We start from the raw sequence: 24,151 nt of genomic DNA, 5'->3' as shown, positions 1-24,151 counted from the left end.
AACACATTAACACCAATATAATGTGTTTTTTTATTCTTTAACTCTATCTTACTAACTAATCAGTCAAATCTAACTTGTTTATTGAACTAAGTTCCTTTCAGTAATAACTTGTTTCTCTGTAAGTTTTCAAATGTCCCATGCTCTTGAATGCACCATTGGATGCACCATACCCGTGTGCGAATCGCCGTGCTGTGAATGTTAGTTTTCTCTCAATACATCGGCGGATAGATTGTAATTTCCTTTGCTCTTTCCCAACATTCACCTGTTCTTCCTGGTTTATAGTCATGGCCGACACCAAAATATGTAAATATGCTCACAGCTGATCACCGTAATCGACCTGAAATTTCTCGCGATCACATAATCGCCCAGGCCTATGTATACCCATCTGTTCGTCTGTGCTGTTGTTTTCTCTTGCAGCTGTGTGTTTTTGAACTGCAACACAATGATGTAATCACACAGCTGGCACGTCGTCCACAGAGTCTTCTGATTTCAAGAAGCCTGCAGCAAGGTCTCTTTTACGTAATTGAGCACTCGTGCAGCAACACTGGAGCCTTCACTCACGATCCCCTTTCTCACAATTACACATCTAACCGCTTCTATCAGGGTGTTCTGATGCACCGGAGCAACAAATTGGACGAGAAGGAGCTTTGACATGTCGAACCACAGGTGGAACTGCTGGCATTAATGGCGGCTACAGTACATTTAGCATGGCAGTTTCCGAGCCTTTGTGTCGCGCGTGCAGACCGGCGTGACTTACTGATGCTGGAACCAAGCAATCACTAATGTTCAGTGCTGGGAACTGCAAATAAATGAGGATTTGATGCTTTTCTTAGTAGTAAATTAAATATTCGGGGGGGGGGGGGGGGGGGGGTTTGACTGATGATTGGACAAAACAAGCGATTTAAAATATGTCACTTTGCAATTTTTTTCACTATTTGGAGACAGTTTACGAGGAGTGGGCCAATATATTTAAAGGTCATTTTATGAGTTATATGGCTTATGACCATATTGTCTTATTAAGATATTCCTTGTGTATTTTTTGTGCATTTAGTAATTTATCTTGCAGGTTGTGTTTACGTGCAGAAGACTCAGTTTGATATCAAACATTGTCCCAAGTTGCATGCAAAAGGGAATAAATACATATATAAATAGTAGTTGCAACTATTACTTTTAGCTAAAAATGTTTGAGCTAATATCGCTAACAGCTAACAGCTGATAAAATCCACACAGAATTTACCAGAATACACAAGATTTCCAGGTGCATCATCATGCAAGTTCATTGGCTTCATCCAATATGGTTCCTGCAGAGTTCATCAAATCATTCTACATTGGAGAGAGCAATGGCGGGTTAACCTGCCACCATGGCTGCAAGAGCAGACTAACCAACCTCCGACACACTAATTCGTACAGATTTGACACCTTGAAACGTAAATTAATGTCCATAACGTCTCATGTATCGCGCTTAAACTGCAGCGCCCGCAGATATACTCCGTCTGTGTCGCGCGCGGAGTGAAACCACCTCTGCACATCCAACTTTTCTTCTTCTCATTGACTTAATGGATTGTGAAAGCAAGGTAAATGATTTTCCTCTGACAACAGAGGATGCATTAGCCTTCACCATTCGTCACCGTTTACAATCCATCCTGCAAACAGAAATAACGGCATCTGTCATCGGAGGAGACACCCACAAAACAACGGGAACACCGGGGAGACGGTGATTGATCTAAATTGGATCCTTTTCAGGAATCCTGGGCAGGAGGAGAAGAAGCGAGCGGAGCCAGATGCCACAGGTTCACGGCTTCCCCCCACCCTCAAAAAAAAGCTGTCAGGAAGGATAGATGGACGAGTCGGCAGGTGTATCAATATGCCTCTTTATATGCACGCAAGCCTCATTTTAGATAGAGCGGCTAAACAAATGGAGTGTCAGGGAAACACGGCGGTATCAGCTCACAAGCCGCCTGCAGACGATCAAAATATCAGGCGAGAAAAAGCACAATAACTGCATTAAATACCACATCTAGAGCTTCTCAGTTTGTGGGATAACCTTGGAGGTCCAACGCCGCCTGTTACTTCCATCATCTTCCCTCAATAGCCACTTTAAACCACATCCGCTCCTCATCTCCTCCTCCTCCTGCTCTCCACTGTTTCTTCTTTCAAAAAGGCAAATTAAATTTAGCGAAGCACTGCAGCCCAGTATTTCAGCCTCTCGTCCTCCTGCTGAGGAGGAACCCCCGCTGGCAGATATTGAGACTTTACCTCATTACAGAAGGTCATCGCCGGCACCCCCACTGATTGTCAGGGAGCTCTCGAAAAAGAGCTCGAAATTGATTCATCGCCGACAAATCTCTCTGAGGAGCTCGTGCGACAAAACATTGTGAATAAAAATGCGCGGAGAGACGAGGAGGAGAGGTGAAGGTCACAGTGGAGAGCTCGCCATCATCTCAACACTCAATACAATATCACACCAGGATGAGACTCATTTAAATCTGCTATTGGAACCATCTTTTGGATGCAATATAATAGGAGAGGGCCAATATTGAGATCTTATTAAGATATTCTTTGTGCATTTTTTGTGCATTTAGTCATTATATTTGCAGGTTGTAGTTACGTGCAGAAGACTTGATATCAAACGTTGTCCCGGTGTTGCATGCAAAAGGGGAAAAATACATAAATAAAATACCATTTCATCATGTGAACCCCACAAATATCTGGCAAGTGGAAACGTTATCTCAAAAAATACATTGCAAAAAATTCAAAAATCACCAAAAAAATAGCCAGAAATATTAATAACAGAATCTACAGATTTACAAAATGTGTGAAGGTCTTTGAACGAATCTCATGTAATGAATGCTTTAAAAAAAAAAAAAAAGTCTGAAATACTGATATATTATCATAATCACTTCGCTCTACTCGTCTCAATTCAAAATTTGCCACATCCTGCAAAAAAACATTACATTTGATATTAAACATTGTCCCAAGTTGCATGCAAAAAGGAAGAAAAAATGTATAAATAAATACCATTTAACCATCTGAACCCCACAAACTGCTGGCAGGTTAAAATATCTCTTTTTTTTTCTTTTTTTTTTTTAAATCACAAAAAAATTGTCAAAAAATGTAAGAAATCTGATCATATATTATAGTCTGTTATTATTATATATTATTAGATTTACAATTTTTTGATGGTCCTAAAACTCATGATACGAATGCTGTCAGAAAAAAATAATAAAATAAAGGTTTGAAATAGGGATATTTTATCATAATCACATTTTCCATGGTTTTCTTGATAATAAAAGTACCTTTAGTTGTACCAGGCATTAAAATGAACAAGAAACTGAAGAAAAAAGGTGGTTTAATAATGTTTTCCATGACTGTATTGCAGTTAAATAAGGCCACAGTGAGTAAAATGTGGAAAAACACCCCAGAACTACTCGGGGTTCAGAGGGTGAACTTGACTATTTCTGCAAATGTTGCTAATCGTGTTTATGCATAACAAAAATAAAAGGTTTATGAGAGGATAGAGGATATGAGGAGAGGAAAAGGTTAGAGAATGGGAGTTTAACTTCTAAGATTCAATTCTAAGTTCAATGCATATGCCAAATGAAAGTGGCTGCACTCAGTGAAAAACATGCAGAACCGAAGCAGTCTAGACTTTCCATAAACGGCTGCCCTTAGAGACCAAACACAGAATTCTCTGTTGATGCTGAATGTTAAATAGCTGCAGTAAATTGCAGCGTGGACGGGAGCCAACAGTCTCTGCTGAGACTGAGGAATCATCAGTTTTCTTCAGGTAGCACAGACGCTAATAAACTGTTCTCTTCACAAGCGTCTCAGTGTTTCCTGTCACTTCCTCTTTCTGCTTCTCTGGGCTTAGACCTGGCCACTTCCTCCTTTGAACCTGTATTGCGACTCGCGCTGCAGAGAAGTGATTGTGAAAATAAAACCTCAGATTAGCGCAGCAGGAAGTGCACCTTATCTGATCAAAGCAGCAGTGAAGTGACACATTTCTGTCCTTCCTCTTGCCTCAGAAAGCTTCACAACAAAAAATTGAGCCATGCATTTGGTGCAAAAACCTTTGAATTCTACTCTGAAGGTGTCAAAGCTCGATCCCGACTCGGGGCGGGGAGGGAGAAAACTGAATCAATATGGTAAAACTCCTGACACAAATTACCCAAGATCCCGTAAAGACTGCTTTCTCCCAACAGATGGGAACCAATTAGCCACCTGACTCCCAGAAAACACTTGGGCAGCCGTGTGGAGCCGAGATGCAAATGAAGCAGAGGGAAAGGTGGAAGCGGACCGGCCAACTGTCTTGGGAGAGGAGAAATTAATGGAGGAGACAGCAGAGGTGCAAGTTTGGAAAAAATGGAAAGTAGAATAAAGTGGGAAATGATGTATGGAGCCGGACTGAAGGTCCCCGGAGAGGTCGCAGGAACAACGAGCCGAGGGCAGAAATATCTGTTGATGGAGAACGTCGTCTCGTCCTCAGACATCAGCTCGACGTATTCAATCTGAGGCTAACATGAAGTCATTGGTGGAGTTAATGAACATCTTGTCATATTTATTTAAGTGATGCATTGACTGGGCCAGAGGCTGCTAAAGCTGCAGAAAATAACCACTTTCAATCACAGTTTTTTGAGGGAAAAGTCAGTTGACCCGGCTGTGCTCCAGTCTCACCCGTTCTGCAGAACTTATAGGACAATATACCTTAATCAAGAAATATTAGAAAGCCTCGAATCGTGTCTCTTTAGCCCGTTTCCATCTCATATCCAGACAGCTTTAAGAAGGACAAATGAGCCAAAACTCGGAGGTCGTTGCAGCTTATCTGCGATTAAATATGTTAACCTGAATCCCCAACATTTGTAAGCATGAAATCAGAACCCCTCTGCAGTAAAAAAAAATCTAAATGTATGGTTTTGCCACAAGGAGACATTAAGTTAGTAACAACATGCACATAAATAATGTAGATATTAGAGATCTGTGACTGTTGCATCGTGATTTAAAAGCTCCAACCTGCAGCCACACCTACACCTGGACCCGTGCATGCAGTGGCATTTATTTAGTGCTTAAAAAGTAAAAATTCTGATTAATTTAATGGTGCATGGACTGATTTTGCACCTGCAACTGAAGGTGCACACTTCAACAAATCTAAAGTAGAAGATAATCTGTTAAAATCAATAGAAATTTGTTAGATACATTTATTTTTTACAGTCTGTGTAATGCACTTATTTCTGATGAACCATTCCTAATGATGCATATTATAGTCCCTGTGGTGGGTTTTGTGTGAGTTTTGAGTTCCAAGTGGGTGGAAAATTTCCGTTAAATTTCCAGAAACTTTCCATGGGAAGTTAAGCTCGGGAATTTTGGAAATACTCCCAATTGGAAACTTTCCATGGGAATTATGGGAATTTATGGGAATTAACTGGAAATTGGGGGTAATTTATCCAAAATGTTTCATACCCAAACATAAATATAAACATTTTGTTTCGTCATAAGCAGATATCCATGACAAAAACATTGCAACAGAGTTATTTGTAAGTAGAACCTTATCAAATTTTATTTATTTTATTGAACAATCAGTTTTTTCATTGAACAACAAAAACATGAATGTTGAGTTAAATATTACTCATCTCCCCCAACCCCACCCATTCAAAAATAAAGTAAAATGTTAAGGGCTAACCTTCAATTTAGTAAATTCCCAGTTTATTCCCATTTATTCCAATGAATTCCCATGGAAAGTTTCCAACTTTCTGGAATTTTGCAACCCTTGTTTTGTGCCCCTGTGACTCGAAGAGTTTAATTGACTTGCACTGATTACATCATCGTCCATCTTGATGTTTAATTGCTTTAATTGTGTCATTTTGGTAGATATCGTCCAACCCTACATGTGAAACTGTGTATTATATAATCTGTTTATTGCCAACAGACACAAGTGATGATTGTGACTAAGGATGCCTCGCTAACTCTGCTAATTCTTAAGAATCCAAACTACAAAAGGGACCAAATAAAAGAAGCCTCTGTCATCAGCTGGTAATAACAGTAAATATTCATGCATCTTTTGTGCCTTGCAGCAGCTATAGATTGGTTTATTTGTTGACACAACAGCTTATCAGCATTTGCATGTTTCTTTTCTTTTGTGTGATTTTTTTCACCTAAAGGGGGCGTGGCCTTGACGTCCGGAGCTCGATGATGTCATGAAGCATGCTCACGTTAGTATTTTAAGCCTAAAACACCACTATCTGAGCCTAATTTGTTGAAATTTGTGCAGAAATAAATTAATTAGAGTTGTGACTCATCCCATGTTTAAACAGAAAACATCATTTTGGTCATCTCACTCATCTACATGACCATTCAACTAGTTTTAAAGCATGAAAACCTCCAAAATAGTTCTTTTCACAGCAACAACAAGATCCAAAACCTGCAAGGGAGTTTAAAAAAAATAAGGTGCCTGTTTCAGTTTGACACAGAATAAAGCTGCAACCTTTTTCGGATGCCAAACTCCCAGCATCACATTTCAAATATATCACACCCCGCCAAAGTAAGAGAAAGAGAGAGAGAGGGAGGGAGACGGCTGGAATAAGATGCCAGGACAAGTTAAGCTCCTCAGGACAAATTCAAAGCTGTGAACGTGTCTGAAGCTCCTTGCCTCAGCAAACTCAAAGGCAATGTTTACCTTCATTCCCTCTGACTGCTCGCACAAGGTATCAGGCAGCTGTTAGATAAAGCCAAGTAAATATTGGTAAGTGTAGGTGATATAAGGTGACATACTCCCCCAGAGACTTAGTCGCATTGGCTGTAGCGGCTGAATCCTTTAAGTCTGCATAATCTGGGGCTGTTCCAAGAGAATGCATGGAAATAAAAGCAGGGATGTGACACTGTCCCTTCAAAATATACGCTATTAATCTGAAATTTCAATGATTCTGCTTCTGAAAACAGGAATTAATTGATTTGGACTCCACCAGGGAGACAAAATAGGTCAAACTGGGCGCTTTCATTCATTCTTTATCCATCTGAATCAGTTTTTTTTTTTAACATTTTGTGGCCAAAAGTATATGGACACTCGGACAAAACAACTATATGTGATTGTTGAGCATTTAACTTCACACTCCACTCTTCTGTCTAACAGTCATTAAGTGTCAAGTTCATCCTAAAGACATACACTGGATGTTTGGATGCAAAGCAGCAGCTCACATCCAGACTCATATATATGTACACATGTAACCATGAATATTCACATTTATTATAAGTTTTAGTACAGAGTGTGGATTTAACAGCTTCATAAAACACTAAAAATAATACAGTGACGTGTAAAAGGAAAAAAAACAGAAAACCTTGATTTTTGCCATCTTACAGGATGCAAACGCCTATCTCATGACTCTCAGAACGCACTTTATCACTCATTATACTATATATATATATTTTTATTCCTTATATCTTCCTTATATAAGCTGCTGAAGTACTTCAATACTTCAATATACAGCACTGTGCAAAAAGTTTAAGGCAGGTGTAGAATCAATGCTATAAAAAAATGCTTTCAAAAATTGGTAATAGTTTATTTTTATCAATTGTCAAAATGAAAAGTGATACAATATTTGGTGTGATCACACTTTGCCTTCAAACCAGCATCAATTCTTCTCTTGAGACTTTTTTGCACAGTGCTGTACATCTATATTTTATTACTTTGTTTGTTTGTTTGTTTGTTCTACAGCAGAAATACACAGCTAATCCCTTGTATGAATAGTGGCCAGAAAAGTGTTTTGCCGAATATTGTGATTTCACAGTGAAGTTTACCTTTGGCCTTTTGGGTATAAAATATCATCACTTTATCCTATTAGTCATAATTAGTGTATTATTTTTTTACTTCTGGCCCAAAACTTGTTCTTCTGGAGGTCTCAGTGGCCTTGACATTTGACCTCCGAAATGCAATAAGTTTATCTTTGAGTCCAAGTAAACATTTGTGCCAAATTTGTTTTAGAAATGTGTTGTTTTTGGCGGACCGACAACCCCAGTACTTTCGGCCCCAGCTGTTGCAACATGGTGGCATTAAAACATTTTGATTAGCATTAGCGTTTCAGTAATATAGTTCTTTAACTGATTTAACTAACATCCTTATTCCACACCAAACTAGGAACTCATGTCTTTGTGCACAAACACATCTTCATGCTCGAACAGAAAAGGAACAAACAGAAACTGGAACCACAATGATAAAACCACTCTGGACAGGAAGTACACCCTGTCCGAGTACTTCTGTCCACATGGAGCATCTTATCTTATTTCTGCAGAGGGTTATTAGGTTGCTGGAGTCTGTCCTATCAATTATACATTTTCAAAATGGCTTAAAAATAGAGAAAACCTCAAGTAAACATATTAACCTTGAAAAAAAAGGTTGGATTTGTTGCAGGGCTCTTATCATGGCTCTTTGACCACTCCTTTGTTTCCCCCACGTACAAATGAAAGTGCTTCATAATTTGACGTAGGTCCAGTTCCTTATCTTGTTCCAACAATTTGAGCAAATTAAACATCGTCGATGCATTCAAGATAACAGTTTTCTCTGCAGCTCGTTCTCACGTTGCTCTACGTTTAATTCACGAAGACAAACAAAGAGCACAATGTTTGAATGGAATGCCTCAGCAGTTTTTAAATCACTGTGAGCCCAGATCTATGACAAGACTTATTTTGTTTGGTTTATTGCGCAATTGAGAACGATGCAATTTGGACTCTTGAGTCCCAAGAATTAGGAGCCTTAACAGACGTTGACTGGGTAAAAATCCAGCTTCTTCTTTGTGCGTCCTTAATCTCAAACTGTGTAAACAGACTTAAACACATCACACATCACGTTTCAGTTAAAACTGCAGCGTGCAATCAGATTTGTTTTTACAGCCCGTTTCTCGCTGCCAAAGTCTCCAACCTGGCTGGCTGACAGGTTACCACAACTCCAAGTCCAATAAACAAGCAACTTATCAATTCATGTGACTGATTAGCCGGTGTGAACTTCAACAGAGCAAGAATGCAGGAATGTAAACCTCCCGACAACAAGTTTGATCCAAAGAATATAAACTAGAGAACTGACTAAGCTTCTTCTCCTCCTTCATCCTTTTTCTTCTTCTTCTTGTTAATGATGCAACACGTGTTACTACATCGTCTCGTCGTGAGTCACAAACACTGTTAACACCATGCACAGACTGCCATTAATTAATTCTTTCACACCGGATTAAAGACACAGAGACTTGACTGAAAACCTAGAAAAAGCCACACCCAAACAAGGGTTGCAACTCATGATCATTTATCAATTATTATCCAGTTTAAATAACTTAATAATTGCCAAACAAACTGGAAAATAACCATCATAACCAAGGTGAGACCACAATGCCTAATCAGGGAAAGTGGGGGACGCAAAAGGCCCCAAAAGCTCCAAACTCAAGGCCAACAAAAAACACACAAAAAAAACTGTATGAAAATGATCCATAAAGGCAGTGATGCACATTTGTGACAGTTGAGGATCCTATCCAGCATCCCACAGTCTGTCTGAGGTCAGTTATTGGATAGCGGAAGAAGCCACTGGAAGCTTTTTATTGAGTTTCCTTTTGTGCTCTGATAATCTTTTTTCCAACCCAATTAGCTCTGGTGCAATCCAGCCAACCAGGCTGTGTTTCCAAGAGTTTTAAGTGAAAACCATTGTGATCAATGAGAGATTGCATGGATTACCTGCAAGCTTGTGTCCAAAAAACAGCCAACTATTAGTGACAATAAAACAAAACTCTCTATCCAAGCTATAGAAGGCGACACGCCCACTTTGGCTCACACTTAAAACCAACTTTTTGGTTCCAAAACCATTTATTTTTGGTCCAAATTCTCAAAATTAGGTGGACAAATCAGAACAGAGGCTCAGTACAAAGATAACACATTGGCGTCTGCAACCAGTTCTATCAAAACAGACATTTTTGGCCAAGAAAAAACATATTTGAGCCTTATAAATACAGCCAGTGTAGGATAGGTTAGGTCTGTCTGAGGTCAGTTATTGGATAGCCGAAGCTACTGGAAGATTTTTATTGAGTTTCCTTTTGTGCTTTGATAATCTCTTTTCCAAATCAATTAGCTCTGGTGCAATCCAGCAAACCAGCCTGTGTTTCCAAGAGTTTTGAGCGAAAACCATTGTGATCAAGGATGTGTTGTTGCACGATGCACCGATGAGAGATTGCATTGATTACCTGCAAGCTTGTGTCCAAAAAACAAACAGCTATTAGTGACAATAACACAAAACTCTCTTTCTAAGCTGTAGAAGGCGACACGCCCACTTTGGCTCACACTTAAAACCAACTTTTTGTTTCCAAAATAATTTATTTTAGGTCCAAATTCTCAAAATTAGGTGAACAAATCAGAAGAGAAGCTCAGTACAAAGATAACACATTGGCGTCTGCAACCATTTCTATCAAAACAGACATTTTTGGCCAAGAAAAAAACAACATTGGAGCCTTCTAAATACAGCCAGTGTAGGATAGGTTAGGTCAGTCTGAGGTCAGTTATTGGATAGCTGAAGCTACTGGAAGCTTTTTATTGAGTTTCCTTTTGTGCTCTGATAATCTTTTTTCCAACCCAATTAGCTCTGGTGCAATCCAGCCAACCAGGCTGTGTTTCCAAGAGTTTTAAGTGAAAACCATTGTGATCAATGAGAGATTGCATGGATTACCTGCAAGCTTGTGTCCAAAAAAACAACCAACTATTAGTGACAATAAGACAAAACTCTCTATCCAAGCTCTAGAAGGCGACACGCCCACTTTGGCTCACACTTAAAACCAACTTTTTGGTTCCAAAACCATTTATTTTAGGTCCAAATTCTCAAAGTTAGGTGGACAAATCAGAACAGAAGCTCAATACAAAGATAACACATTGGCATCTGCAACCAGTTCTATGAAAACAGCCATTTTTGGGCAAGAAAAAACATATTTGAGCCTTATAAATACAGCCTACAACATCACTAATAGGTCCAAATAAGGATTATCTATGTATTTATGTATACTATCTATATATTATCTATGTTTTTGTGAGAATGCCGTGAGGAGCCAAGTACAAATGAGCAGCAGGATACTGAAGAAACATCCTTGGGGTTTGGACTTTGGAGTTCATGGCTAACCAAGCAAGTGAAACTCAAGATTACAGTAGCCATCCCTGTTAAAGTTTGGCAATATTTATAATATAAGGCACCAAGTCGTAGATATATGTGGACTGTGTCGCTATTTTAGTTGGGTAAAACATTGCTATCTTAATGTATTTGGTATATAAACTTCACATTTAACAATTGAAGAAAAACAGAATGACTTTAGGCCTACAGCAATGATAAAGGAAAATAAAAAAATTTTAAAAAAATAACAGTTTTTCACATCCAGGGCCTCTTTAAAGTGGCTCCTGCTGTATTATCTGATCTAGACGTCCAATTTTAAAAGGTGCCAAAATCTACTTTTAAGCCCTCCACTTCTCCATCTTGTGCTTCTGTGTTGCACATTGCACTATCGTACAAGAAACCTGGTAATCAGATGCAGTTTTCCTGCATAAAAAATACCAAACATTTGCATGCACAAGTAGAAGTAACTGAAGGGGGAATGCAGGAGCAGTAGCTAGTTTTTGCCTCAAGCATGTAAATCCAGCCATGATCACAATCTTCACATTCCTTGTTTTGTCCAAACAACACGCATCCAATCCCAAAGGTATTCAATTAGACAGCTGTGAGCACACACACATACACACAATGCCCATAAATAGCCCACTTGTCACCTGTACTGCATCTCATCATCACTGTAGCACACACACACACACACACACGCACACACAGAAACAAAAAAATGCAGGAAACGGTTTTCCAGACGAGGAGGAAACAGCTCACAAAGGCAGCGAAGGTTTACAGCGTGCAGAACAAGAAATCAAACTGACACAAACTCTCATTCTAACACAGTAATCCTGCAGGCAATTAAGTTGGCCGAGAATTAAGTGAGAGTTGACACATCCTAAATGTTGGATGAAGTCCAGCAGCAACACTAAAAGCAGAGGGATTACAAGGAAGACCTCTATATATATAAAAATGTATGTTTCCAGTGACCGAACTTTAAATTTAGATGACTGGAAATCCCCCTTTTTTATGCACAAACAACAAGCTCTTTCTTCAGGCTGAACATGCATGGCCTGTGGCTCAGCTGGAGCGCTTATCAATTCTAATTCTGCATCTGAAAACACACTGGCAAGAGAGAAAGAGAGAGAGAGAAAGAGAGAGAGAGGAAACAAGCCACTTACATTACATTACTGCCGAGCACTCCCCCCCTGCAGGAGGTGACTGACAGCTGAGATGCTTTTGATGAATAAAACTTTACATTTTCACACAAAGAAAAGGAGAGTAGGAGGCTAGAGGGTGCATTCAAGTGCACTCAAACTATTAATTTCTGCAGGGGAAAAAATGCAGAAATAAGGTGGATTTAAAAGTTTAGTTTATTGTTTTTAACCAATCACTGTAACAATGGGGGGCAATGGCTTTAGACCCCCCACTGTAAGCTGAAGGTAAAGGATTCAGATAACAACACAAAGCATGTCTGGGGTGAATACACAAAGGGAACATGCTGGTCCAGATAAAAGCACTAAAGAAGAAATGTGAAGCTCCAGCAGGAAGAAACTATGGGGATTAAAACAGAATCTCAATTTCTATACAAAAGCAGCGTTTATCAGAGTATAAAACCAATGCTCAAAATATCATAAATCAACGCTTCAATCATGCATTTGCTGTTGCATGACTGACTGAACACAATGCACATGCAGAAGTGTGCAGACAAAGACAAACTAGAGGGATGCAGCTCGCACCTTTCACGAAGCAAACAAAGCACACACAAAAATCCCCACATCGGAAATAACTTTGTTGTGTTTCCTCCATGACCCCGTCAGCCAGACTCAATACGCAATAAATCGTCGTTTTAAAAGGAGAGGGGGGGAATCAGCAGCAGCTGCTCACCTTTTTGTTAGTTCCTGTGTAGGATAACAGCAGCAGTCCTCTCCTCTCCTGTCTGTCTGTGTTTCTGTGGGTGTCTGCTCTCCTCCGCTCCTCCGTGGCTTTAATCGGGGCAGCAGCAGCAGCAGCAGCAGCGGCGGCGGTGGTTGCGAAATTGTTGATGCGCGCTTCGCCTTGTTCAGTGGGCGGCGTGGCTGCTCGCCTGTTTTCTTCCTATGTTTCAAACCAGCGAAAGCACAGAAAAGCCCTCCCACTCCCTCCACTGGCTCTGCCTCTCTGCGAGGAGAGCGGTTACGCCCTCTCACTGTGGGAGAAAAAAAACGTATACACACACATCGCAGGCTCCAGGTGACACGCTGAGGATAAAACCGCGCCACCACAGGGGCCGTGGGCACCGGGGGGGGGGAGTGGGATGTCGAGTCTCGCCGGCGGTGAGCTGCCCGAGCCGGCAGCCAGGAGTCCTGCTGCACCGCTGCGCTCCGCTGGCTTTTGGTGGCTCTCACTGCACTGCAAAAAATGTCCATCCTGACATGGTTTTGTGTCTCTGACACAGTTTTTAAAGTGGCGACAGAGGCGCGCACAGAGGGTGCACAGGCTGTCCTGCAGATGTCCTAATTCACACACTCTGGTTCACCCAGTTGCCCAAATGCTGCGGTCATGTGCCCCTTAGTCCACTTGTTCTAGTGTCTAAAGTCATGGAGGGGTTATAGAAAGGCCAAGGAGCCCAAAGCGTCAGGGCCCCCAGGCACACCTGCAAAATCTCCCTTTAAGAGACACGTCCTGACCAGCAAAATACTCAAAATGACCACAAGGAAACATAAAATGACTACAAATAGTTACAAAACAGCTGCAAAGAGGCTAAATATCTACAAAAATAGGCTTATCAATGTCAAAGTCTGTGTTTTGCTCCTCTGTAGGAAAGGCAGTGGGATGTTTTGCATGTCTGTGACCAGGGGCCCATTGTCTCATAAGCCTAAAATGCCCCTTTTCAGCCCAAATCCTCTTCTGGTCACTTCTTTGTTGTTGCTAAAATGCCCTTCTAGTGACTAATGACCGCCCAGTTGTTCCTCAGGAATTCCCCTATGTTCACCAAAGTGCTGGTCATCTCTTGTAATCAGACTAAATGTCCTGCTGGTTGGTTGAACTAGCCCTTTGTTGTGAAGTGGTGCATTTTTTGGTGTCTAAAATACCTCTCTGGTCTAGTCTGTCACCTAACTGCCCCTCTGGTTGGGGATAGTGCCACTATGGTGCCTTCCTTTTTGATTCAAATTCCCCTCTGCTCGAACTAAACACCCCCATGTATACCCAAGTTACTAACATGCCCTGTGGTCACCCAGTAAGTGTCTTTTCTGTCACCCAGTTGACCCTCTCTTGAGCCCAAATGGCCCTTTGGTCTCCCAAGTGTGTTTTCTGCCCCCTTGGTTGGTTCAAATGTCCCAAATCACCCAATATGTGCCATCCTGTCACCTAAATGCCCCTCTGGTTGGCTGAAATGGCCCTTTGTGTTGAAATGGTGCAATTTTTTGGTGTCTAAACTGCCCCTCTGGTCTGGTCTGTCACCTAATTGCCCCTCTGGTTGAGGGAAGGGCCTTCCTTGTTGCTAAACTGCTCTCTTGTTGATTCAAATTCCCCTCTGCTCAACCGAAACACCACCAGTGCCTTTGTCGTTGCTAAAATGCCGCTGTGGTCACCCAGTAAGTGTCTTTCCTGACACCCAGTTGACCCTCTCTGGAGCCCAAATGGCCCTCTGGTCTCCCAAGTGTGTTTTCTGCCCCCCTGGTTTGTTCAAATGCCCCAAATCACCAAATACGTGCCATCCTGTCACCTAAATGCCCCTCTGGTTTAGGGAAGTGCCACTGTTGGGCCTTTCTTGTTGCTAAAATGCCCCTGCGGTCCCCCAGTAAGTGTCTTTCCTGTCACCCAGTTGACCCTCTTTGGAGCCCAAATGGCCCTCTGGTCTCCCAAGTGCATTTTCTGCCCCCCTGGTTGGTTCAAATGCCCAAAATTACCCAAAAAAGTGCCATCCTGTCACCTAAATGCCCCCCTCGTTGGTCCAAGTATCCCTTTGGTGGCCCCTATGGTCACTTGAGTGGCTCTAATGCCCCTGTGGTTAGTCTAAATGTCTCTCTGGTCACTGTCAATGCCCCCTTGTTTACCCAAAGGCCCCCATGTTGCTGAAATCACCCCCTGGTTGGTATCATCATGCCCACCCAAGGGTCCCTCTGCCCATATCCCTCTATGGTCGAACCGAGTGCCCCCTAGTGACCTTAGCATTACGTCTTTGCTGTGTCATATAAAAACATGGGCTATTAACTTTCCTCTGAGCTGCCCCCTGTCCTTATAGGGGGGCAAAGGGCAAAAATCTATTATTAGAAGCCCACAAATAGGAACCCTTTTAAATTCAACATCCAGCTTTAAAAGGCTACAACAAGCTAATAAAAGATGAAAAGCACATATGTTTGAGTGCTTATTGTAATTTCAGGAAGAGCTTCTGTCAAATTAGAGTGAAAGGCTGATATATTTCAATCATTTTTAATCAAAAACATGTTAAATATATCAATGTATTAATCCCCATCTGCATATAAAGCTCAGGGTTAAGTGGAGACTGCCGCTTTTACTTCCTCCGTGTTTTTTGCATCTACATTAGGAGGCTTGAGTCACTGTGATATAATAGGAGCTCATTAAGTACAATTAAATGACTAATTCATTAAATGAATTAGAGAGCATTTGTATGTTAACACATTGTAGCTGCAGCTTCAGATAATCCATGGAGATAGTGGAGAACAAACACGGTTAGAAAGCAAAGTGCTCTGATTAAAACTGCAGCTGCAACTGATTTATTAAGAAGAATGTAAAAATGATGAAAATATACAAATATGCATGAAGTATATTGATTTTTTTTGTAACATTCTTGCACAAATCATGTGCATATTTAAAGCCTTTTCCCTTCAAATAAGTCTAAATAAAACATATTTCCCATTTGAGTTTTGCATGTTTGTGTCCGGTAACAATATCTTGACTGCACAGTGTATAATTGAGCTTTATAATGCCACAGAAATCCAAGAAACAAGTTGATTTTATAGGTGATTTTTCTATAAAACATTCCCCCAGTATATAAGAAGTGATGTTTTTTTTAAAATAAATGTCAGATCCAAAGTATAAAGCAGACATTTCCTCAAAAGGAAATCACAGGAAAGTGTCATTTCAAGTGTCATGTTAAAAATCAGACACAAAATCAACTATTTTTCTTGAATTTTTACACTTTAATAAAGCATAATTTTACACTGCAGTAGCCAAGATATTGTTACTGGACTCAAACATGCAAAAAACATGTTTTATTTTACTTATTTGAAGGGAAAAGGGTTTAAATGTGCACATGATTTGTGCAAATATGTGTCAAAAATCAATATACTGTTTGCATAATTCTATATTTTCATAATTGTTACATTCGTCTTGATAAATCATTTGCAGCTGCAGGTAAACATGAACATCAGTGTAAAATTTTGCCCTATTATGCCACAAACATTCAAGAAACATGTTGATTTTGTAGGCGATTTTTCTTCCCCCCAGTTTGTAAGAAGTGATGCTTTTTTTAAATTAAATGTCAGAACTAAAGTACAAAGCAGCAATTTCCTTAGAAGAAAATCACAGAAAAGTGCAAAGTTGCATTGCTTTTTTTAAAATCTGGAAGTGTAATTTTAGCTATTATTTTGCAGCATAATGAAGTGCAATTTCCCACTGCTGCAGTCAAGATATTGTTACTGGACTCAAACATGTAAAAAATATGTTTTATTATACTTATATGAAGGGAAAATAATTTAAATTTGCACATGATTTGTGCAAATATGTTAAAAAATCTATATACTTTGTGCATAATCTTGTATTTTCATAATCTTTTATAGTCTTGATAAATCAGTTGCAGCTTCAGTTTCAATCGAAGCACTTTGCTTTCTAAACTTGCAAATTCAAGAAACAAGATGATTTTGTAGGCGGCTTTTCTATAAAACATGCCCCAGTATATAAAAAGTGCAAAGTTGCATTACTTTTTTAAATCTGAAAGTGTAATTTTAGCTCTAATGACCTTTTCCAGTTGATATTTCTTGCAGTGTGTTGCTGCTCTCGGAAGAAATGTGTGCTGAAAAGTCATGTTAGGACAGATTTGCCTTATTTGGACTGATTATCACTCAGCCATGGAGAAGAGCTTCATACTTCTTGAGGTGTAAAAGCACTCTGAATAAAAATCCAATCTAAACTAAAAGAAAAAAAAGGATGCAATTTAATATAATAGACTAGAAGAGAAAGAAGAATACTTTTATATTCCTCAAAGGAGATTAAAAATACTAAATAAAATCATGATAAAGTCAGAATCAATTCTCCTCTCGCCGCTCCTCCGAGAGCATTATAACCATCTCCTGTTGGTGCAGGGGCTCCGATTTGAGCTAAAAATGTATTTCAGCGCCATCAGACTGAACACTATAATTAAATGTGGTGACCAGAGTGTGATTAAATGTGGTGGCAATTACATTTTTTTGCAGAGAAACGAGTGGGATGTAACGTCCGGGGACGACTTGCAGTTTTCGGGTTAAATTATTAAAAAGGAACCCTGGGGATGCATTTAACAAGATGCTATATTTATATGTGTGTGTGTGTGTGTGTGTGTGTGTGTTTGAATATCTTTGGAGCCACCTGGGCTGCAGGGCTGAGTCTCGGTCCCTCTGGAGTTTACTGACAGTATCGCAGCAGTGTAAGCAGTCTTTGATATATTTGCTTTAATTATGGAGGATAATGAATTTAAATTTGTGATGCATCAAGGCTGGGAAATGGCAAGCCACCCCTGGAGCTCGTGCACGCCTGATGCTGCTGCAGGGCTCCCGGGGAGTTTGGGGAAATCTTGTACAAGATTGAGTTAATGGAAACAGATAGGCCTTCTGAAATGCAAATGTTGACTTTTTGGCGCCTTAAATCTGGCTGCGGCCCACGGGACAAGCACACACTTTTTTCTTTCTTTTTTTTCCGGGGAGATTAAAGCTAACCTTTTAGCTTACCCTGAGATAAACGCTGCACATTCTGTTCCTCACTTATGGACAAATTGCTCTGCAGAAACCAACAAATTGCGCTTTGGAGATATTAGGAAAAAAAACATTCGATTCATTCTGCAGCAGAAAGCTTCACACTGCTTCAATTCCTCACACTTTGTTTCACAAAGAATCACACGATGCATGCTCTCTCCGTCCGCCCACGTGCTCCCCGAGCCGCTGGCAATTAATTAAAGGAACCACATGCATCGCTCGGCCGACTTGTCAGGCCTGCCAGTCATCAGCGCGGCGTGACTATGATCTGACCATCACCGGCTTAATTGGCATTCGGAGGACATTTTCTCTCCTCCTCACTGTAGGCTAAATAAACACTCTCTCAGGCAGGATGCAACCTTCAGTCCTCGTCTCTCCTGATCAATAACCCCGGCAACGCCACATCTGACAGCTACAGGAGCTTTTTTTTTTCTTTTTTTGAACCTCCGTGTCATGTTGACGGAGCAGGTTTGACTCGCACAATTGCAGATTCACAACAGACGAGAGAGAGAGAGAGAGCTGCAGAGAGCAATTAGAAACTTCTTCTGAGGGACGGTTTGAAAAGTTTGAACTGAAAGTGCTCAGAGTGGTTCACACTCCTCCACTGCCTGTCTTGTTTTTCTAACTCTGTGTGCAGTTTGATGATGAATATTTTCTGGGAAGAAGTTGCAGTTTGAGCCATGAGAGCTTCAGGCAACCTCTGTGTTGCTTCCTGCTCCGTCCTGGTATGATTTTCCTAAAATTTCCAACATCATAAAGGATGTTCCCTTTAAACAGGCAGAGGCAACCTGCAGAAATTAGACAAATGTGTAGCTTATATACTGCGGAGGCAGATGTTTTACCATTTTAGTCAACTAAAATGTGCATCATAGCTTAAGAAAGGCTACGGTCCGGCTTTTATCCAAAGCAACGTACATTTGAGAGTTAATACAACGCAAGCAAAGATGAAGTCAAGAAACAACACATGATAAGTGCCATGGGTTAAGTTGAGTCCTAAGTGATTTTAGGTAGTACGTGAGGACTGTGCAAACAGTTTTTTATATATATATTTTATTAATAAATGCTCATTACGACCTATTCAAAATATTGGCAGGCTAATTTAGACTTATTAGGCTGTTTTATCTTCATTGTAAGGCTCAAAATAAGGTTTGCAGCTCCACTGTGACATTTTTTTCCTCCTTTTTTTTTTCAACAATGAGTCTGTGGTTTGAAAAAGTCGCCGACACCTACCTTAAAAAAGAAATTCAGGCGTCCCGGTGGATAATTGGTAGAGTAAGTATCACTAAGGCTGAGTTGTTATTCTGTGCCGGATTTGCAGGTTCAAGTTTGCAGTGGAAATATGTTTTATTTTACTTATTTGAACGGAAAAGGCTTTAAGTTGGGATGCTGCATAAAACATAATCATCAAAAAAGTTAGAGTATATTTACAAAAAAAATAGTTTCTCAAACTGAACATTAAATATGTTGTCTTTGTATAGTTTTCAATTGAAAATATGTCACAAAGGAATAGAATTTGGCATCAGGTTTGTAAGTGATTACAGTTTTTCTCAGTCGCTTTGGTACATTTCTCAGATCAGAACTGAAATTCTCAAAACTACCTGTTCAATCTTCACATCATTGTGTCACTTGTGCACATCAAAAAAGCAGTTTCTCATTTCTTTGAGCAAGTTGCAAATGCTTTGGTACATCCATGCAAATGATTATGTACAATTCTCTTCTGTTTCCTACATTATCAATTGCTTATGTCATGTTGATCAAAATGTATTATCATGGGTCTCTGTTGAATAGTCTCACCACCCACAACATTTAGGCATTAGTTCATAGCATAAGTCTTTACATGCAAAATGGTTGAACACGTTGTCATTACATGTCAAGCATATTTCTATACATTTCCATGAGACTTTTTTTCTAAGTCTGTCCTGAATTGGTAAATTGCTCCCAGGTGAATCTTGACTTTCTCAAACGAATCAATCAACTGGCAAGTATATACGTATATAGCCGGAGCACAACACAGTGTTACAATTTCTGAAAATGGACGGACAAGGAATTGGACGGGGTCAACAGCCAGCGAGAAGAAGAAGAAGAGGAGTGAGGCTGCGTGGCGGAGGACTTGGGAGGCAAAATAGAGGAGGAGGCAGAAGAGGCCGAGGACATATGCGTGTTCCTGATGAAATAAGAGCTACACTTGTAGACCATGTTGTCAATCATGGGCTTACAATGGCCGAGGCTGGTCGAAGGGTGCAGCCAAATGTTGGGAGGACAACTGTATCCTCAGTCATTCAGACTTTTCGTCAACAGAACCGGTATGTAATCTAACAATAGGCACTGTACTGTAATACTGTATACTTTCTGTAATGCTTCATACAATATTACAGTATTCCACTTGCATTTTACAATATTCATTTACGTAGTATACTTTATGTAAACAGTGACATTTTATCTTACTCAATTTTGTGTTTTGCATTACTATATGTCTTCCACATAGGACTGCAAGACAGCTTCACAGGGGTGGCAGAGGGCCCCTTTTCACACCCGAATGCAGTGCTGTCTTTTCTTTTCTTTATCAGGAAAAAAATAAAAGCGTAAATGTGAATCTTGTCCAGTCTCTTTCAAACTCCACATACACTAAGGTGTAACCTACAATTTACAATAATTGTCATCAAAACTTTAGCCATAGTTTACATCAGAACATCCCTCCAGAGTACACTGTTATATTGACAACATGACTAAGCAATTTGACTGTCTTATCCGTACACAATGACACAAGGACTTGTCATTCTGATGCACTGACATGTTCATTGACACGGATATTTAGTTTTGAGAGATGAACTAAGGATTTTGAGCAAGAGAGTGGCTTTTGCAGGTCATCCATGGTGTTTTGCTATTTGTACAAATTGTTTTGAGAAATGCACTTACTGTTTTGCAAATGTCGAGGATGATTTGAGAATTGTACCAAAGCGACTGAGAAAAACTGTAAGGCATACATGAATGCAAGAGGTGCAAGAGGCTAGATAGATAGATAGATAGATAGATAGATAGATAGATAGATAGATAGATAGATAGATAGATAGATAGATAGATAGATAGATAGATAGATAGATAATTGTACTCCCAGCATAAATGTGCAAAATCACAGATTGCAAAAGACAAAAAAAAACATAAATACAGGGCAAAAATGCAAAAAATGTCTTATTTTGCAACCGTATAGAATGGAAGTGAACGTGAAGCACATGTTCACAAATGTTGCATTCACAGATGTGTGACCGCCATCAAAATGGGGCCAACCTCCATTTTTAAAGCATTTGGTTTCAGCATTGAGCCTGTCAGCAGCAAAAACAAGCTTTTTCAGTGGACGTACGCTGACAGCGTGCAGTCAGCCGGAATGAATTCTTGTCACCAATAGTCACTTAGACACAAAAACATGTGACAGGAGGGTCCAGGTTGAAAAATATCAAAGTTTCCACTTAAGCATGTGTTGGAGGAAACGAGGAGCTTGGTGCAAAAAAAAAAATCACAGGTGTGTTCTTTTGCAGACAACAGAAATTTACTGTTTATTGAGAACATTTACCTGATTGTATGCATGCAAAATATGAATCCTGAAACACTTGTTGTAACCTCTTCATCAGCCAAAAAGCTTCTTTTACTTTCTTTTCTGCTCATTTTTTACTCCATCTTGACCCACATGTGTCTTCTACAGCTGCTGAGTTATAATTAGTCCTAGTATTAACCTGAAAAAAAACATGTATCAGATTACTGCACCTTTGGTCTTCTTTGGGCGCTTTCTCGACCCAAGTCTGTTTGGTTCGTCCAAATCAGAGTGAAATTAATACATTTGGTTTGTTTTGTATTTAGTCTGGTTTCTATCACAGTGTATGCGGATCAAATTACATAAAAAGATTTGAAGAGGGCGTGTACGAAGGTGGAAGGCTGGAAATCTACTAGCAAAGCAACATGGAACCGAGTGCAAACCGAGTAAATTTGAACAGTAACAAGGACTTAACCGCTCCAGAGTTAGATTGAAACAGACTAAACTTTGGGTTGTAAAAGCGCCTTTTGTGTTTGTTTTTTTTACCCCAGTGTCATTTCTGCAGGTACTGGAATATTTTGGGGGGAACAAGTTGCAGTTGTAGCCATAAGAGCTTCAGACGACCTCTGTGGCAGCGTTCCAACCTGCAGAAATTAGACAAATGTGTAGGTTATATACGGTTTTGGCAAATGTTTTAACATTTTAGTCAACTAAAATGTGTATCATAGCTTAAGTCTAGTTTTGAGTTTCCCTCGCTAGTTTTCAGTTCCAAATCTCCTGAGATGTTTCTTTAGTGTCCTGCTGCTCATTTGCACTTGGGTCCTTGCTGCATTCTCACAAAAACATAGAAATTAATGCTTATTTGTGCCTATTAGTGATGTTGTAGGCTGTATTTATAAGGCTCAAATGTGTTTTTCTAGCCCAAAAATTGTTGTTTTGATAGAAATGGTTGCTGATGCCAATGTTTTATCTTTGAACTGAGCTTCTGTCACCATTTATTCACCTAATTCTGAGAATTTGCAGGTTACGGGATAGTTGAGATGCTGTAAACTAATGCCAACATTAGGATTATATTTAGTCAACCATGCATAGTGTTGTTGAATCATCTCCAATATGAGTTTATGCATGCAAAGTTTGAATTCAAAGTGCAGTTTGATGATGTTATACTCAATATTTTGGGGGAACAAGTTGCAGTTTGAGCCATTAGAGCTTCATGCGACCCCTGTGGTAGCGTTCATGTTGCTTTTTGCTCCGTCCTGACTTCAATATCCTAAAAAGAGACTCCAACATCATGAACATCTTAAAAACTGGGGGGAGGCGACCTGCGGCTTCTGAAGCACGTGTGGCTCTTCAGTGGCCCAAAAGCTTCTTTTACTTTCTTTTCTGTTAATTTTTTGCTCCGTCTTGACCCACATGGGTCCTCTACAGCTGCAGAGTTATTATTAATCCTTGTATTAACCTAAAAAAACAAAAGTATCAGATTACTGCACCTTTGGTCTTCTTTGTGTGTGTTTTTCCCCCTTTTTAAACTGTAACTGTGTCATTTCTGCAGGTTATGGGACAGTTGAGATGCTGTGAGTTTATGCAAACATTAGGATTATTTTTAGTCGACCATGCATAGTGTTGTTGAATCATATCCAATATGAGTTTATGTATGCAAGTTATGCATGCTGTTGCTGTCCCTACCAGGCATACCACACAGTATATTGTTATTTATCACACTATTCATGTGACACCTGTCGAAAAAAAGTTTCTTTGTGTCCCTGCCACCCACCTCTGATATTGTATCTGTATATAAAAGCATAGAGGAGAAGTCATTATTTCTTTGTCGTGACAAAAAAATATACCTTCAGTGTAGGAAGAACATGTTCCTGTTATTATCCCCGTGTGTTTGGTATGTATCAGAGCAGCTCTGTGTCTGTGCTGTAAACTATTTTATCTTGTGTTATTATCACCACCGTGTCTTTCTCATCGTCTTCACGTTCTCTTCTCTGGTGTTGTTCCTCACACAGCTCACAAGCAGGCTGTTCTCATTCACTGTCTTTATATAAAACCTACCAAAAATAAGAATATAAAAAAATAATGCGCTATAATTCATATAAAACACACGTAACAGTGAGTCTCACTCCGCTGCTGCAGGATTTTATGATTGCAGATATGTGATTTTAAAGGCTAAACTACCCAAAAAAAATCTATTTGCTGTTTGTGATCATCTCTTCGGGAAGTGATCTGAAGCTAAACTGATCTGTGTATTACCAAGACAATAGATTATAATTAAACATTTCAATATTTTTTAAAAAGCTAAAATAAATCATCATAATAATCATCATAAGAGAGCAAGAAAAAAAAAAGAATAATCACCAACCAATGTATGCAAGACAATAGATTAGAATTTTTTTAAAAGCTAAACTGATCTGTATATGACCTATTCATGCATTTCAGCATTTATGCATTGACGACACACACTCATTAAGTCCATTAAAAAGTGTGATTTCACAGTAATAAACCCCAATGTATCACTGCACGAGAGACCCTCTTTTGGTCCTGTCCCTACCTGTTATTCATTATTCATAA

General features: G+C 39.7%; 1 protein-coding gene across 1 annotated transcript in view; it reads right to left on the bottom strand.

The window, feature by feature from the left end:
• The window catches only part of rnf152 (ring finger protein 152), a 73,080-nt gene extending 59,996 nt beyond the window's left edge, over positions 1 to 13,084 (bottom strand). Inside the window, exon 1 of the mRNA XM_059326692.1 lies at positions 12,986 to 13,084. The gene's annotated coding sequence lies outside the window, so the exon portion shown is untranslated. The remainder of the gene's footprint in view (positions 1 to 12,985) is intronic.
• Between the last annotated feature and the right edge of the window lie 11,067 nt (positions 13,085 to 24,151).

Source organism: Centropristis striata, chromosome 23 (genome assembly GCF_030273125.1).
Source record: "Centropristis striata isolate RG_2023a ecotype Rhode Island chromosome 23, C.striata_1.0, whole genome shotgun sequence".
In the NCBI taxonomy this organism is placed as follows: Eukaryota; Metazoa; Chordata; class Actinopteri; order Perciformes; family Serranidae; genus Centropristis; species Centropristis striata.
Note: the sequence above shows the minus strand (reverse complement) of the source record. Positions and strands in the feature narration are given on the sequence as shown.